Source organism: Balaenoptera musculus, chromosome 16 (assembly GCF_009873245.2).
Source record: "Balaenoptera musculus isolate JJ_BM4_2016_0621 chromosome 16, mBalMus1.pri.v3, whole genome shotgun sequence".
NCBI classification, from domain to species: domain Eukaryota; kingdom Metazoa; phylum Chordata; class Mammalia; order Artiodactyla; family Balaenopteridae; genus Balaenoptera; species Balaenoptera musculus.
Window position 1 is genome coordinate 7,180,770 of NC_045800.1, and position 18,185 is coordinate 7,198,954.

General features: G+C 48.6%; 1 protein-coding gene across 5 annotated transcripts in view; it reads left to right on the forward strand.

Annotated features, from left to right (window-relative positions):
* The window catches only part of CTBP2 (C-terminal binding protein 2), a 163,408-nt gene that overhangs the window by 40,778 nt on the left and 104,445 nt on the right, over positions 1-18,185 (forward strand). For 3 of the 5 annotated variants that reach the window (XM_036829679.1, XM_036829681.1, XM_036829682.1), the window contains exon 2: positions 9,188-9,291. The exons of the other annotated variants lie outside the window; for them this stretch is intronic. The gene's annotated coding sequence lies outside the window, so the exon portion shown is untranslated. The remainder of the gene's footprint in view (positions 1-9,187; positions 9,292-18,185) is intronic. 5 annotated transcript variants of the gene reach the window in all.

The following is an 18,185-nucleotide window of genomic DNA, read 5'->3' on the forward strand; positions in this document are numbered from 1 at the left end:
AGTTAGTTCAGGATTCCCAGTGTTATTTACTTGATAACATATGAATCAGTAGGTAGTATTTGCGTTTTCTTTAGAAACTCTGCGGTTTTTTTTTTCTAGATCAAGCCTGTTAAGCCCTGAAAACTCCACCCGGAGCTCAGGATGGGCTCATGCAGCTGGGATAGGCTGTAGGCAGGTCTGGCCTTTGGCTTTTCTCTTCTTGTCCTGGATTCCTCTGGGTACAAGGGGGCAGCATCTGTGTCAGGGACCATCACATCCTGGTGGTCTGAACTCTGGTCGGAGGTGAAGGGGCTATCCTGATGTGTGGGTATCAGGCTGTTTGGGGCGGAGGTTCCCCATTCGTGGATGTGATGCTCTCTGAGGTCCCATCTGGCTCTGGGATTTATTCTTAAGACTAGAATTTGTTGCCTCTAAGGGGAAAAGTATTTTGGACCCATGAGTTTACTTTCCATTACACCTTTGGGGTCTTCACTTACATTTGTGTTTGCAGAGTTTCTCTGTATTGTTCTCTGTGACGTGCCTAGCGCTGTAAATGGATTTTCAAAAGTCAAGTCATTCCTTTGGTGGCACGTACAGCAGCTGGTCCATTTGATGGCAGTGATGCGCTTCACTTTAAACTTAAACCTCCCCTGAACCTGTAGGTTCGGGTTTGAGTAAATTTGTTTGAAATAAAACTGAACTTAATTTCCTTTAGGCCTTTTTTTTCTTTCCAGGACTCTGGGTTCTTGAATTCCCCTGGTCCTGTTAGGAAAGCATTTGTTAAACGATAGAATTGTTAACAAGTATTTGTTAAACATTTGAGCGCTTCTAGTGCTGAGCTCTTTACCTGCGGCATCACGTGCAGCCCCACATTCGGGGGGGCGAACGGTCACGTCCTGGGCTCGTCCTCCCCAGCCAGAGGTGAGGGATCTTTTCTAGGGCCACTCGTGGTCTCATTCTAATGCTCTTCACTATTGTTTGGTCTCCAAGTTCTCTAAGATAAAAATCATATTCTGTCCCTGCCCACATGGAGCTGACCAACTAAACCAGTGACAAACCTGACGAAGCAGCCGATGCAGTGCCTTCTACACACATAAAGGGGTGGGGATGGAGGTACAGTTACGGAGAGCTAGGGTTTGAGGGGCTGTTACTCGGCTGAATTAACTTTCCCCAGCTTCCTCCCTGCTCAGTATCCTGCATTTAGTCCATTGGTCCGTAGCGTTGGTATCTAAATCCGATCACTCTTCTTGTGAGTAATTTTTCAGGGCTTGCGGACTCGGCCATTTGATTCTCAAGTCATATATATATATATATATACACACACACACATATATTTTCTGCTTCTCTCTACTCATTCTTCTGCAGTCTAACCTGTGGCCGAGAACTTGGCTGGAGCCTGCTAAGTCTGCCTTGCTGCAGTGTCCGTCCTCTCCTGCAGGCCCTGGGGAGCCAAGGGATCCCCACTGCATGGGTGCCCTCTCCCCTGCCCCTCAGGGATTCTCCCAGGTCGATTGGCCACTGGAATTCAGATCTATGCATTGGCATTCCTAAGAGGGACACCCTGTTTCTAGATGAAACTTGCATGAGGTTGGAGGGGATATACCTTACTTCCTTTTAAACCCACCTTGGCAGTGCAGCTGTTACTTAAGGACTTAGATCCTAAATAGAGCCACTCTGCAGTGATGCTATGGCCCGGAACCAAGGCAGCAGCTGTCTCTCTGCATCCCCAGCTTCAGCTCCCTCTCCTGATGTAGAAGCCCATGTAAATTCGCTGTACATTTTCCAGATTGTAGGGAATCTGCTCGTTGCAGAAAATGGAGAAATAGAGGAAAATATGAAGATTAATGCACAATTTTTATGATCTGAAAGACTTATATTTTAAAAATCACCTTAGCATATGTAGAAATAACTTCTTTTAACACTTTGGGTGTATTTTCTGTCTCCTGCATGGTATGCATACACTAGCAAATGACATTCACCGTTTAAAGAATATTTTTAAATTTATGTATAAGATTTAGAGTCTTATGTTTTATATTTGTTTTTCCATTTAACCTGTAAATGTTTTTCCTAAGTTGTGAAATATTTTTGAATTTTTAAAACTAAATAATTTGTTGAGATACAGGTATCATAATGTATGTAGGTATAACGTGATAGCTATTTGTTTTTCTCTATAGTGTATCAGGAAGGATAGTTAGCCAACTGTTTTCTGTTTCAGGGAAGCATCTTAGATGGTTTATTTTTATGTGAATCTTTACTCCTCCTCTAATTACTCCCTAGGGGTAGAATGGGGTGGGGGGGATGAAATCTAACTTTTCAGAAAAGGTGCCCTTTCATACTCCCACTGAAGCGGTGGGGGGCTGTTTGTCTCACCAACTCTTCAACATTTTGCTCTGTCATCCGTGGATTTTAGGTTACAGGTTGTCAGCTTAATAAGTTTTATGTTGCTGTGCTGAGCATCGAGAGACCCTCTGCTTACTGTCTGACCCTGTGCCCCTTGTCAATCAGAGTGTCAATGGGGTGCCTAATGAAAAGGAATTCGGGGGACTTCCCTGGGATTTCGCCTTCCAATGCAGGGGGTGCGGGTTTGATCCCTGGTCTGGGAGCTAGGATCCCGCATGCCTCAGGGCCAAAAAACCAAGGCATGGAGCAGAGGCAATATTGTAGCAAATTCAATAGAGACTTTGAAAATGGTCCACATCAAAAAAAAAAAAAAAAGTCTTTAAAAAAGAAAAGGAACTCAGCACCTCTTCTGCGCCCTCCTCTCTACCTGGGAGAAAACCGAGGCCAGGGCATTCATTTCAAGGTGCCCTACTGGTTCGTGGTTGCTGTTAGCTGGGCTCTGCTCTTGGGCCATCTCATCTCTCTTCCACTCCCAGCAGGTTCCGGAACCTCTCCTAGAGGCGCGTGTGCCTGGGCTGATAGCTTTCTTGTTCAGTTACTATTTGAAACCACAAAAGGCCACCTACAGGTGTCTCTGATTTGACTTGTGGGTTTACATCTCCGCTGCCTGATACATTGGGCTGAGACCTCAGGGGCCAGGCTTCCCTTTGAGCCAGGCTGATTGGAAGAGGGTCCTCCCCCAGCGAGGACTCCCCACTCCTCTGGGCATTTCAAAGTTAACAGGGCGGCTTCCCAGCTTGTCTGACATTGGGACAGACTCGTGGGGGCCCAGCCAGGCTTCTGGGAACCGGGAGTCAGACTGCCCAGGCCCACTGCCTGCACTTCCAGGGCCAGCTGGGCAGTTTGGGGTGTGGGAACGCAGCTTGAATTCACAGGATGACGTCGTTGTGTGTGGGGTTGCTGCTCATTGAACCACTTTTTTTTTTTCTTTCAAAACTTGGCTCCTGTTGGGCCAGATTTGCAGCACCCGTTTATCGATTTGCTTTCCGTGTCCATTTTTCCAGTTGTTTCCAATTCCCTCCCTGCCCCGCCAGTCTGACAGCCTCATGCCCTTGTTTATTTCTCCATTGCTGGAGCCACTGAGAACAGAGCCTTTCCCCAGAGGAGTGAAGCCCAGCTAATGCTGCGAGGCTAGGCCATTTCTGGTCACCTAGCCGGGCTCAGATCTGCCGGCTCTGTAGGGCGGGTGCAAAAGCAGAAAGCTGAAAAGCAGCAGAGAAACAGACACATTAATTGACTACACCTGAGACAACACTGAGAAAATATCCTATTTTGTTTTCCTTAAGAAAGTGGCAGAGTTCCAAGACTTCCCTTACAGTTTTCCACTGGCTCTCCTTATATTTGAAGACAAGAGTTCTGAAATCTTGGCTGTTGGGCCTTTTCATGTTCTTAAAACTTAAATGCAGCTGAACATATTTAATATTACAAAATTTCCATAAACATTCTCTCTACAAAGACTGCATGTAAAGTTTGTGCCCAGAGGGCATTTTTTTTATTGAAGTTGAAACTCTTGCACATGGCGGGGTGGGCAGTAATAATGAAGTGTTGATTTGACCTTAGGTGTCTTGACACCAGTGTGGCTGTATAGGGACATGGAAAGAATTAGCTTTCAGGGTCCCCCTGCCTCAATAAAGGAAAATTGTTTCCAAGCTAATTAATACAGTTTATTCACTATTAGGCAGTAGTACGTGGAATTGGATCCTGGAAAGGAATGATGCAGCTGCGCTAAGGGGAAAGTATCTCAGGTCACACCGTGTTAATTCCGTCTTGTCCAGTGTTTCCCTCTTCAGAGGACGTAGTCTTTTCCTTGGTTTTCCCAATGTGACAAGCAAACCAGAATTCCACACTGCTTCGTGCCTGATGGGCTAGGCCTTTCTGGGGGTGCGTTAATACTGAGAGGCTGGGCAGGCGCATACATACCCGTGGGGAGGGAAGGGGGGGCCCTTCCCAGGTGACTTGGGCTTGTGCCATCGCTGTGTCAGCCTGAGGTCCTGGTTAGGGGCGGATCACACATGTGTGGCCCCGAGTTCTGAGCGTGAGGAGAGGCCACATCCCCCCAGCTGCCGGCCCCTCCCACCCGCCATGTTGCTCAGAGATGCCCGTCTGTGCCCCCAGCAGCCCCCCAAGCATGCAGCTCTGGTTACCCCACCCAGTCAGCTGAGGGCAGCCCGAAGCCATCCTGCTGTGGGTCATTATGCATCCCTGGATGTGTGGGAGACCTGCTGAGGGTGGTCAGGTGTGAACCAGGAGCTGGAGGGGGTGGGGAGGGGCCCAGGCTGCTCAGGGGTCCTGTGAAATGTATTCCAGGAGCTACGGCCTGTGGCCTTGACTTGACTTCTGGCACTTCTGTCTGGGCATGTCCCTCTTTGGCCATAAGGACTTCTTTTTTCTGAGAGGGGCAGGTCGGTTTTAGGGGGCGGACATTTGGTTTCTCTGTGGATTTCTGGGTTCCACATCTACTCGGGACTTTTCCCCGCCTGCCACCCTTGAACTTGAGATAGTTGTGAGGCCCGGCTGTGGATACGTGGGCAAGCCCCTGGCACCTGCGTCCCATGTCCTCACATCCTTATCGTGATTCCACCGTGGAGGGTCACTCCCCTTTTACACAGATTGACACCCCAAAATGGTGCTGTGTGGCTAGTGTGTGCAGCAGGAGGGGTGAATAGGTTGACACAGGGCTTGCACACGGACCTTCAGGTCACCACGGCTCCCTTGAGCTGGGGCTCAAGTTCCGCGTCTGTGGGTCCCTCTTGCAGCAGCCCATGGGCAAGTGGCTCCTTCTGCCCTGAGGCACTGGTGGGCAGCAGGTTGCCCCGAGGTAGCTGTGGGCCCTGCAGCTGTGGGCGGACCAGCATTTCCTGGAAGGCGATACCTCATCACTTCAGCAGGGCTCAGTCTTAAATTTGATAACAACAGCTGCCCTCTTGAGAGGGCCAGCCAGCGGCGTCCGAGCCAAGAGAACACTGATGAGAGAGAAGGCCGGGGTTTCTGGATGGTTCTTCCCCAGTCCCTTGTTCCTTTTCTGAGCACAGCCATGCCACAGGACTGTCACCAAGCGGAGGGCGAGGCCACCCTGCGGGGGGAGCGTGTAGGTCCCCCAGAGACGTGGTGAGGAGTATTGGACTCTTAGGCCAAACAGGAACCATTTATCTCGTGATTTGAGCAGAGATTGGTTTGGTTCTTAGCAGATGCTGATGATGACAGACTTGTCCTGTGTCCTGGAGTCGCGTGCCAAGCCTGACGATGACTGGCATTTACTGAGTACTGGCTGTACACAGGCCGGGCACCGAGCTCCCTGGGCATTACCACTTTGAAAGGACCTGATCATCTGTGAAGCAGATGCTGCCTTCTCCATCTCAGACAGGACAGAGTCCCAGGGCGTTGGTCACCTTGACCCGTGGAGCCTGGGCTGCTTCTCTGCAGTGTCCTGTTAACTCCATGCTCTCTCCTTAGTCCTTTCCCACTAGCCCCTCTATTGCAGTAAATCTGTGAGGGCCAAGGGATGATTCTGCGGACTACTTTCTGGTTCTCTGTTTAAGTAGTAAGTGTGCATGGGGCCCCCTGGATCTGAGATGAGCCCAGCATGAAGGAGGGCAGGTTCCAGATAAGGCCAGTGCTCTCCTCAAGCCTGGGCCTCCTGCTTCTGTCCACAGTTACCGCATGAGGATCTCTCTCCTGCTAATAAATGTCCAAGCCAGGCCTCGCTTTTGCTCACTGGCCAGCCGGGAGGAGAGGAAGTAGAGGCGCTTTCCTTGGAAGCAGTGGGTGAAGGGGCCCCCACCTGCCATAGCAGGACAGAGGACGGGCGTTTTAAAGCAAGCCTAGATGACCCAAATATGAGTCAGGCAGAGCAAAGAATTCAAGTGGGGTTCAGGCAGGCCCCGGGTGGTAACAAGAGCTGACACATCAAAGCGTTAGAGGCATTAGAAATAATTCATGCAAGTAAGTGGGCACTTTGTGATGCCTGTCGCAGGCTGGGGGGGGAATGCCGGGGCGCCCACGCTGAGCCTGTGTGCCCCTCTTCTCTCTCCAGAGTTTGGGTGATGCAGGGCACAGAGCAGAGCGCAGGAGCCGTTCCGAAAGAGGGCGAAGTTCAAGTGGGGGCCAGACTGGTCCTCCTGGAATGAGGCGGGGCAGAGTCTCTTAGGACCCCCCCTTCCAGACCTTTTTAGAGCTCATCTCATTCCGTTTCTGAAAAGTAGACTTATTAACTATAGACCTAGAAGGTAATTTTCATATGCCCGACTCAGTGTAAGAAGAAACTAAAAATCCAGGTGGTAGGAACCCTTCTAGGCGATGTGTCCTGAATTTATAAGTTTCCTATATGAAAGCCCCAGCCCTGGCTTGGACTCCACCAGGCTCTGGGTACTGCTCTTCCCTCCCTCTGTGTGTGTGTGTGTGTGTGTGTGTGTGTGTGCACGCGCTCACGCACACACCCACACCCACACCCCCTCATCGTCATCAACTATGGGTGGAACACATTTGCCAAGTGATGTTTAATAGATTCACCGAGGTTGATCATATGGGCCAAAAATAGATGCCCTTTTCCTTGGCCAGAAGCAGCGGAGTGAACTTGGAGCTGCCTGGCATTTACTGGCCGAGGCCGAGTTACTTGGTGGAACAGCCCACTTAGCTTCCTGGGGTTGCTCGTGTAGGAGCGGTGGTGATTTTAATTAGCTAAGTCATTTCTGTGTCTTGTTGTATACTCCTAGAAGTTCTTGGAGGAATCCTGCCAAGAACATTTCCCCTGGCAAATCTGCGGGGCACTACTCCCTGTTGCACTGTCATCAAGTATCTACGGAAACAAGTGTTTTTGAATTTTTAGCCTTTTTAGCCTTTCTGTAGCTGCATTCTTTTTAAGTACTTATATCCACCTTCACGTAACAATGGGCACTTGCTTTAAAGATTCTGACAGTCTTCCAAGCTTTTTAATGTTCTTAATCCACTAAATAAGCTGTCACCGTTCGCTCGGGCAGTCTGCAGGCTCTTCTGAAATTTTGGCTTAAAATTCTGTGAAATGTCACCGGCCAAGTTGTCTGTTCCTTGTTTAATTACTTTGACTATGAAGTATCTCAAGGAAAGAACCTGCACCCACCAGTAAGATTAGGTAGGTGTTAACATGTTGCCTTTGTCTTCAGACCTTAGTTGAAAAGAATGTTACAGACAGGCATATGTGTGTGTGTGTGTGTATATATGTGTGTGTGTATATATATATATATATATATGCGCAGTTAGTTAAATATTTGATTTCCTACTGTATTCCAGACGTGGAAGACTTTGGAGATGAATAACGCATGATCAAGGCATTTAAACATTTAGAGACTTGGCGATAGGTAGAGTATGTCACAGCCTGGCAGTCAGGAGTGAAGGTGTCACAGATGTCTAGGGTACGGGTTTTGAAGGGTGAATGAGAGTTTGCTAGGCAAGCTCTCGCTGCCTCCAAAGGCTGGTTCCTTGGCAATAATAGATGCTTAGTCAACATGAAACTACTGTGTCATTAGAGGTTTGGAACTACTGAGAGCCCGTGCCCGTCCCTCCTTTCTAGCATTTCAGAGGCTGGGATGTCTCTCTTCTCTGCACCCTCCTCCCTTGAATTGGAAAGTTTGGGGTATAAGGTGGTGTGGAGGCACAGTGGGAGTGAATTACTTCTTGACCTTGGGTATCATGGTAGCCCTGCCCATGGAGACCACCCTGTTCCTGCTGTGAACTCGTGTAATTGTGAAGTAGGAGCTGGCTGGCGTCAGGACTTGGACCCTTCCTTACATTAGAGAGAGCACAGGTTTTCTTTTGAATGGTTTGAGAAGTAGAGTGCAGCTGGGAAACTGGTTACAGTAACTTCATACATTTAAAAAAAAAAAAATATTAATCAACTATTTGTATCCTGACTCATTGTAAGGTGAGCTTGGAAATGGTCAGGGTTGGCTGCAACAGTTCATTCTCACGGGACTTGAGAAAGGACTACCTTAAAACACAGACACCCTTGGTGCATAGCAGCTCCAATATTGAAATTGCGTCTGTCCTTCATGGGAAAGGCACAGAAAGGATACCTGGACACGCCTGCCGCCCAGATGTTTGCCTTTTCTGTCAGCCCCGGGGAGGAGTAACTTCCTCGTCCGCCCCCTCTTACTGCTCTGGGTGCACAGGAAGTGGTTCAGATAATGTGGATGGTCCCATGTATTTCCTCTTCGTTCCATGTGTAGTAAAATAAATGTGAGTGCTGTTTAACGTATCACCTCATTTCATATTGCCTTTGCCAAGAAAGTGCAATTTTATCGAACATTAGGATTGAATTCTTAACTGAGTAATCAATTTCAGTAGTAAGTTAAAGTGCCTTCTCTTAATGACAACTGCAACCGTTAATCAGTTACAGTGGATTAACAGTTGTCAGCATTTATGCTAATAGCACTTATAAACCGTGGGCTTCTGAATTCCATATTTCTCAAACAGTTGGTAAGACTTTTTGCTTGAAGATATTGATTGTTTTGTCCCTTTGCTTGCTACTTGGAGATGCAAAGAAGTTAAATGACATTTTCACGGCAATGACACAGTATCACCTTCTGGTTTTGCACACTTGGCTTCGTGTCAAAATAGATGGAAAGAGTTCATTTGTTCTGGTGCTCTACTGTTTAATTTGATCTGGTGTGTGACTAAAGCAAGACAAATAGTATTTTTAATGAAACCATTTAATAACCTCTGGTAGCTTAGAATCGAAGGCATTGGAAAAATGCAATTAAAGGATGGCTAGATGTAAACAACAAGGAAAAAATCACTGCTTCAGCTTCACTGATCCAATTCATTTTGCTTTCAGGGTTTCATCGCCTTAAATGGTTTTGAACCAATGAAGCTGGATTCTCTTAAAAAGACGGACAGCCCATCGTGTGAACTATAGAGTTTGTGGACAAATTTATATTGGTGAGTTATTGTAAAATATCTCCAGGTAAAAGTTCAGGGTTTTCAAAATCCCCTTTGGAATGTGTTTTCGATTTGTTGATGACTGTGGCCGCTGGCAGCCTCTGGATGTTTCATCGGGACGGCTAATAGCGGGATCATATTGATTGTCTTTCAATTAATTGCATCTGGTATTTTCATTTATCAAAAGCAAAACACATGTAATTAACTCTGAAGCAATATAGTTCAGTGTAAAGTGATTGTCGCTGCTGCTATAGAGATACGTCAATGGAAATTACACCAGGAAACTCGAGTCAGGATGGAGCCGTGTTAGGACTTCTCGACATATTAATTACAAAGAATAAAAATGAATTAGGGAAACGGTCCACGCCACCCCGAGTGGCTTGGGCAAAATGGTAGATGGACGTCTTTAGGGAGACAGCAGCTTGCTGATGATGGCACATCTTTAATGAGCTAAGATTTTTAGACTTACCAACCTCTAGGATGTCTTGAACATAGAATGGTTTTTTTTCTGGTGGAATGGATTTAGGGATGTGGAATGTGTGCTGAGGAGAGCCTTCAGTTGTCTGCTTATTTGGAGTATGGATGAGAAAATACCAATGAATAGAGTTCAGTCTTCCCTCCATAGCAAGGACTTTTGGGGGTCCTGAGTTCATTTCACCATGCCTTTAGCCATTTTCCACAAAACCTAGATCTTAGACTCTCAAAGTGGCAACTTCTCAGAAATGATTGATTTTTATCCTGTTGAAAAAAAGGTTTTCTCCTTGAGCTGACAGTGTCATCTTAAAGCCAGAAAAAAAGAGTGTGAGCCAAGTTTCTCAGTGTTCTTTCCGTCGACCCCCAGGCTCGTTCCCTGCAGTACTGAGTAGGACAGACCCTCAGGTTTGGAGAAAGGTCAAAGGCCCACAAGGAATTTGTACAACAGGATTCGCTGCCTGAGACTCCTGGGCAGATTCCAGCACACAGGGTCTGGAATAAATAATAACACAGAAAGAACTGTTGGCCTTAAAATGCAGCCTTAGGCACGGCTTTAGCCGGTGGCCGCCAGGGAGGCCGAACTGACCCTCAGTCTCAACCCAGCCAGTGGGTGTGGCCCGGGGAAGGGTCTCACTGCCTTTTCCCATGGAGGAGGGTCAGTTGCCGACACCGGGGCTGCTGCTCCGGACCTGGGCTCACGGAGCCCGCTCCCCAGCAGGTCCCTCTGGGAGGCCTTATTTGTGACATGAGTAGTTGTACTGGGGTGGTCCCCATGAGCCCCCGCCTTGTAGAAACCCGGAAACCTTTCCCAAGAGTGATCTGAGAAGGCTGTCCGGCCAAAGGCCACAGCAGAGCATGAAGTTCACAGAGGGTTACTTATCAGAGACGACTCCGTAATCTTTGAACAATTCTAAGAATCTTTGTACTGGGGAGATGAGAAACTAGAAATATCAGTAAACCTTCTTTTGGGGGTGGGACATGGGTATATCTATTAGTCATGATGGCCACTCTCAACCGTATACACTCAACTTTGCCTTTTAAGGCCAACATTTCTTTCTTTTCTGGCTCTCACTCATTTTTCTAAAAGAAACCTTTTTTTTAAAAGACCCTGTGTGCTGGAATCTGCCCGGGGTTCTCAGGCAGGGATGTTGTTGTACACATTCTTTGTGGACCTGGGGTTGGTGGGGTGTTAATTCCAGGATTGGGTAACGGCACTGAAGATGTTTTCAGTGGGTCACAGTGATGGAAATCTGTCAGAGCCCCGCGGGTGTCCAGCTCCACGTCCAAGCACTGCAGTGCCCCATCCTCGAGTCCTTCACGGAAAGTCACCCGAGGTTCACCTGAGGGAGCATCTTGGCTGGGTAGCCAAAACTTGAGAGTGATGCTTGGTACGTTTTGCAGGCACCACGGGGTTGGAAAACTATCTCTCTAAAGATTAGAATGTGGAAATGCACAGTATAAGGATGAAATGGACTTTTTAAATATCAAGAAATGGTTACATAACAGCATTTTCATTTGACTCAACCTAATAATTGAACCACTGCGGGATCCTGTTTGTCAATGATCTCTATCTCAGAGAGAGGAACATTAACATTGCATAAATGCATCCAATACCAGAATGAAATTGCAACACAATTCCTGATAGCAAATTTTTCCCTAGCACCTAGCGCGCTCACACAATTGGCCTTGTACAATGGTTCCCAGCACTTACGTGTTTTGGGCATAATTTGGGGTAACAGTTTTTGATAGCACTCTGGAAGAGCTCGAGAAGCTCGGTGTAACGTTGGCGTTGGCCCTCCTTAGAGCATGGCCACCACGCCTGCAGGATGCCTCGTGGTGTCTGTGACCTCACCCACATTGACTGTGACCCCGACGTCCTGGCTGCTCCCCAGCACTGGGCACCCTGCCAGTGGGTTAACCTTCGCCCCTGACCACCCCCGTGTACACTCACAGGGTGTGGTTCTCGCGTGTTCGAGAAGCATGTGTTAGTTCTTGGCTCTTTTCTCTGGCTTGTCACCGTGCCCAGTACATTGTACCCCACCCGTTGGGTGGCTACTCGCTCAGCCCCAACTGCAGTCAATACCCAGCAACACAAGAGGGGTATCTTGAATTGCAGCCAGAGCAAGGGACCACATGTTGATTTCAACCTGGTAGCTTACCTGTTGAGATCTCCTAGACAAATCCTTTTTAATGTAGGCAGAAGAGAAGGAAATAAGACAAAAAACACAAAATTCATGAAAAGTCACAGTCTTGGAACGGCAAACCTGTATGGTGCTAGAACCATTTATACGTCATTTTTGTCCTCTTAGTATATTTGTGCGTGCCCTCATTTAAAAGCATTATATTTCTGTTATTCTAGACCTGATAGTCTGGTTTGTGGTTTTTTTCTTTTCATAACTTCAAATCAGACATGTCAGCTTTCTCCCCCCCATGCAAAGAGGCTCATTTGGTCATCACTAATGAATGACTACATGCTACATTTAGATCTGTTGCATTTTGTTCTGCTTTTACTATCCATTCTGTACGTCATTGCTTGTTACAGTGAAAACCCAACATGCTCCGTGGTTCGCTGACTTCTGGAACCAGACTTAGTTCTCCAGTGGTTCAGATGGGTCATTGTTTTTTCTTGTGCCATTTTGTTACTAAGCATTAATATTTGTAGCGGTACCAAGTTACCTTGTAATTTTAACAAAAGCGGCAGGGAAAAATAAGTGCTTTTTGTCAAATGTCTATAGCTAAGTGGAAATACAAATCACAGCCCTTAGCTTTTATTCTGTAAAATGATGGTGGCGTAGCGGTGGCTGCGGTTTGTCAAAGATGTGACAGCGTATCCGGCTGCCTGCACCCAGAGAGGCTTGTGCACTGCTTTATTTTGACAGATTGCGATAATGATGTGGAAGCTTGACCTGCCCCACAAAGCCCCAGGGAAAGGTGATCTGAGGTTCCCCTGGTGCTGGTGACTCAGAGGGGAGGGCCTTGCAAGGTCTGTTGTAGGGTCCAGGCTGCTCCGATCTGAGTATGGCTTTAGTGGGCCAGCGGGGTTGGGTGAAGTCATCTCTCTGGTCATTAGGGCCTCTGCCCTGTTTCTGCCAACCCAGCTTTCTTCCCTCCAAAACAGAAGGGAAAGTATTGCTTTACTCCAGAAATAAATGCCTACACCTTGCAGCGAGTCTGACTTTTGCTGCTTGAGCATTGGAGGGAGCTGGCTGTGGTCATGCTGGCCCTCGCGTTGTGGCCTCCAGGGTCCCCTTGAGTTCTTGGCCTGCCCTGGTCATCACCCGTCCACTGTTTCCATCCAGCCTGCACTAGGGACGTGTGATCCTGCTCCAGTTTTTAGACTAGAGGCACAACTGCCAACATCGGAAAACACAAACCAGAGCAACATACGCCGGGCCTTTCATCTCCAGGGGACTCGCTAGATGAGAAACAGCCAGGAGGCCGAGATGGGGGCGGCAGGGAAGATGTTGGTGGAGCTTCAGCCCCTGCTCTCTGCGGAGAGGGGAGGAGGGGTCCCAGCTGGAGCTCTGGGTTCTTGGTTCTTGCTTGTGTTTTATTCATGAGCCGCAGATCCAAGTTCCTGTAGGAGCCATTCTCTGGGAGGTGTTGATTCAGCCCTTGTCCTTTCCTCCAGGGAATTTCCAGGTCCCAGCAAGGCTCCTGGACCAGAGAGATCACCCACCTAGTCCCTTTGTTCTGTTTTCAAAGTCTGTCCTTGTCCTGGTCACATGGGGGTCAGGCCCCTAGCCCCTCCATTCTGGTGGGTCATTTTCTGCTCTGCTGGTGCTGTCCCCACCTCCCAGCCCTCAGGACTGGTTCTAATCAACCAGCGAGGCCAGGGAGGCCCGGAACTCTGTCATCCATGTGTCCGGAATAAGCCAGCCTGCCTGTACTTCCTGGGGTTCCCGGCCAGGGAGGGTCTCTACCAAGCTGTGTTCCTGCTGGAGGGCTCTGCCTGGGAGGGATGGCTCCTTGCGGCCACAGGAGAGCAGCGGAGCCACGGCCCTCTCTCCTGGTGGGGCAGGAGTTGGGTCAATACTGAGCACGCCATACAGCGTTACGCGCGGACAGACTAGGTACGTGGCCCTCTCTTCCCACGATCCTATAACCTTGGCTAAGATCCCTGTTTTATTAGTGAAGAACTTGATGCTGAGATCATATGCCAGCACATGGGGCCCATGAGTAGACTTGGGGCTCGGACACCGATGGTGTAACCCCAGGCTCAGGGTTCCCTTGGTCCCTGCTGAAACACTGCAGTCCTGTGACTTGCTTTGCCGGTATGCAGGATCCCTCTGTAGTGATGACTTTGTCGTGATGACTTCAGGGTCCTTGGCTTTCTGGGAAGCTCACATTCTCGTGTGCGTGGTGGAGTCCACGGGAAGCGGGGCTGACCGTGGGCTGCTGCCTGTCCCCAGGGGTGTGGCTGTGTGCAGGGAGAGCACGCCTAAGGCCAGCCACGATGGGAACCTGAACAGACCCCACACAGAAGCATTTCTGCCCCTGGCCTCCCAGTAGACAGAGGGACAGCAGCCCCAGGTTATGGGACAACTAGAGGCCATTGTCACTGGTCTGCTCCTTATCATTTCCCTGGGACTTGGAGCATGTATGTGTGAGAGGGAGGGAGAATGGGAGGAGTGGATGGAGGTGAGAGCCTGCGCAGGGTAGGGGCCAGGCATGTTGAAGGAAATGATATTTCATGTTTGCTGTAAGTTTCAGACTGCGGATGGATGTACATGTCACTGTGTGAGTGGGTGGGGAAATGAGCTTTCTCATATAAAAATGTTTGGGTCTCAATCCAGCATTCTGGGTGTGATTAGCGGGAGAGGAAGAGCTTATTTCTTTGTATAAATATTTTTGTTTAGCATTTATATGTTACCACTGCCGCTGTAACTACTATTTCTAGAATGCATTGGGCCAATAACACCTTTTTAAAATATAATCTTAATTTTAGGTCATTTTGGTGATTATTCCATCTAGATTTTTGTGGAGGAACACATCATCTCCCCAGGTTCGAGTGTAAATCTGGCATTACTTTCAGCTTAGCCTCAAATTCCTCAGCTGCAAATGCTAAGGAAATACTCCACAGCTCAAGAAAGAGCCCACACGTGATGCGGAAAGAACCGGGGTACTTACAGAGTTCTTCATCATTTAATTTCTGGATCCCGATTTGGTGCGTTTTCCAAAGTAAGGCTTTAGGAAATGTCTGAGGATTCAGTGGTCCCCGGTGGAGGCTGTCCCCAGGACCATTGCCTGTGGCTTCCCCCTTCCCTGGCGTCCACCTAACACGCAGCTCAACACATTTGCTTTATTGATTGATTGATTCCTTTATTTTTGGCAACCTTGGCAACTCCCACCTGGCCCTGTGCTGTTAAAAACAAAGTCTTCCTGGTTAACTGAACACATTTGCAATTCACTCTTTCTACGTAGCAATTAAGATAATTCCCTTTAACAACAAAAAAAAGATAATTCCTTTAGACTCGTACCAGTTAAAGATAAATGGGAGGTTTAAAAAGAAAATGCTTCGTAGTTCATTGGTTTGTGTGTGTGCAGGCAGATGGGTAACAGACGAGAATGTCTGCCATGAGTGGACCCCTGTGCAAGGAGGTAAAATGGAACATTTTTTCTGTACTTCTCTTCAGCAGCAGCCCAAACAGTGACATTTATACATATTTCATAATGTGGTTTCTTTAGACAGAGGGAGCAAACAAATCAATTTCTCAGCAGTATACTGTTTAAAGGAAACAGCAACAACCTGTGGGGTAAGTTACAGAAGCTGTTAAAATTAATTACATTCGGCAAGAAGATAGAATGTTAGGGAAAAAATGCGAATGTGCGGGGGTGAAAAACACAAGCCACGGATGAGTAGCAGTTCCGAGCATCTGAGCCCAGTGTTTAATTTCCATTTCTTCATATGTGTCTACTGATCAACTCCAGTGGCTCCCACCCGGGACCCCCCATTCCGTCTTTTCTCGAGGCTCGTGGATCAGATGTCCTCGTGAGCTTCCAGTCGGATCCGCTTAGAGCAGCCTTGATTTATCGGACAGTATTGTGCTGTCTTTTAATATAGGAGATTTGCAGAAAATGAGTTCGTGGCAAAGATATCTGGTTCCTGTGTCTTGTAACTCAACACCTGGTCTGTGGTCGCCTCCCTTCTTCTGGTTCAGCTATACATTGTTTAACTCAAAGGAAACCTTTGTTGGCCTGGGCAGGGTGTAACCTGCAACTCCTCGAAAAATTCAGCTGAAGCAGCGCAGGGCAGCGATCCATTTCATCAGGTCCGGGGCGGGGGGGCTGTTTGCTGGGTGGTGCTTTCGTTCTGGATCCCGGAGCCTCAAAACAGGCCTTCCCCCCTCTCAGGAGGAGCTTTGGGGCAATGCAGGTTTACTGGGTGCCCCTTGGTTCATCCGGTCACGGCCACCTGCGTCCCACCCCTTCTGCAGACTGAAGACAGGTGTCCACAACCCAGGAATGGAAATGTGGAAGAAGCACTGTGGGAGGGTGGGTGCTCAGTCCTGCAAGATACTGACTCAGGATGCCCTTGGCCTCATCTGCATCTCTTAATCAATATTGATAACCTACTGGGCTTGTCTTTGCTGGGTGCCCATCACCCCCCTAACACATTTGGGTCCCCACTCATGTTCGCTGGTGCAGGAGGGTTGCCCAGTCATTATAACACAGAAACCCAGGACTTCAGACTCTCTGATGATGCTGAGGCTTCTGACGGTATGAGGTGAAAGTAGACAAAGGTTTTGTAAATGGACTCGGATTCAGGAGTAGTACTCTGTTAACATGGAATCTTCCAGAGTGAGTTTCACAAGCTCTGTGAGGTAGAGGTCATGTCCGACGCCCTCCTGGTCTCCTTGATTTTCTGTACATGGTCCGCAGGTTACAGACGCCACAGGACTCTTTTTTGAATGAATGAATCCCAGGCTGCAGAGGGACCAGGGAGGAGTGGGATGGCTGGACCTGTGCAGGAACCGTCCCAGCATCTGTCTGGAAGGAAGGGTTGCTTCTGCGTCAGCTGGGAGTGTTTTCTGCTGACGGAAGGCAAACCGGCACGGTGCGCTACCTGTTTGGAGGAGGTGTACGTGCTCTGAAATAATATGTCCTTGTTCCCGAACTTTCCGCGGCAGGAGAGCATGTCCCTGCCTCCCCTGCTTGCAGGTGGGACACAGGTGGGGCGGGGAGTTTGAATTCTGTGTGGCTTGGGGACCCAGCTGTACTCTCCTGTCCTCTGGGGTGCTGTGCTTGTGATGGCTTCCTGGGTGAGGGGGAGTTGTGATTCAGCCGCCTTGATTGTATCTGAGCTGGGATTACAAGGACCTGTAGCCCCAGGTCCCTTGGGACTGAAGGACAGATGGAGTGTGTATCCAGTTCCTTCGTGGACCCATCACGGTGGCTGCGTGCTTTGCCTGCCTTCGGAGATTTGGAAACTGGTATTTTGTGTATGCGTATCTGATGACCCCAGTCCCATGTTTGTTAAAAACCCTAACTTTGAGAGTACAGGACTCCTGGCCTTTCATAATTCAAACTCACTTCCACTTCCTAATGACGGCAGAAGATGACCTCTAAACCACGACATAGGGTTGCAGCTTCCTCTAGGAAAGAGGGTTCTTGCTGATTTGTACTCTGATCTCCCACAGGCTTCAGTGGCAGCACTGCACAGGCCTGTTGAAGGCTGGAAAGCCTTCTGCTTGCGTGTTTAAATAGAGCAGAGTGATGCGGCCTTAGACTTGGCTGGGAAACGGCCCAGCTCTTTAGTCTGGGATTGCATCATAACAGGCATCCCTCCAGAGCCCCATTGGCTTTGGCACCGCCTTCTTGTTTTTTGTTTTTGTTTTTTTAAAATAAATTTATTTTATTTATTTATTTACTTTTGGCTGCATTGGGTCTTTGTTGCTGCGCACGGGCTTTCTCTAGTTGCGGCGAGCGGGGGCTACTCTTCGTTGCGGTGCACGGGCTTCTCATTGCTGTGGCTTCTCTTGTTGCGGAGCATGGGCTCTGGGCGCACGGGCTTCAGTAGTTGTAGCACACAAGCTCAGTAGTTGTGGCTCGCGGGCTCTAGAGCGCAGGCTCAGTAGTTGTGGCGCACTGGCTTAGTTGTTCCGCGGCATGTGGGATCTTCCCGGACCAGGGCTCGAACCCGTGTCCCCTGCATTGTCAGGCGGATTCTTAACCACTGCACCACCAGGGAAGCCCACCTCTGTCTTGTTTTTGCACAGGGAAGGTAAAGATTCCAGTTGCCAAGGCAAAGACTTGGCTGTGGCCTTGGTGATGGGTGGAGGGAATGGTCCTGAAGGCAGTGCCAGGAAATGCTTGCAGGGCGTCCTGGGCCACCTCTGATGGCGTCAACCTTGGGCAAACTAAACCCCTCTGCACTTAGTGCCTCAGAATCCCTCTCTGTCAAATGGAGGTGAATAGTA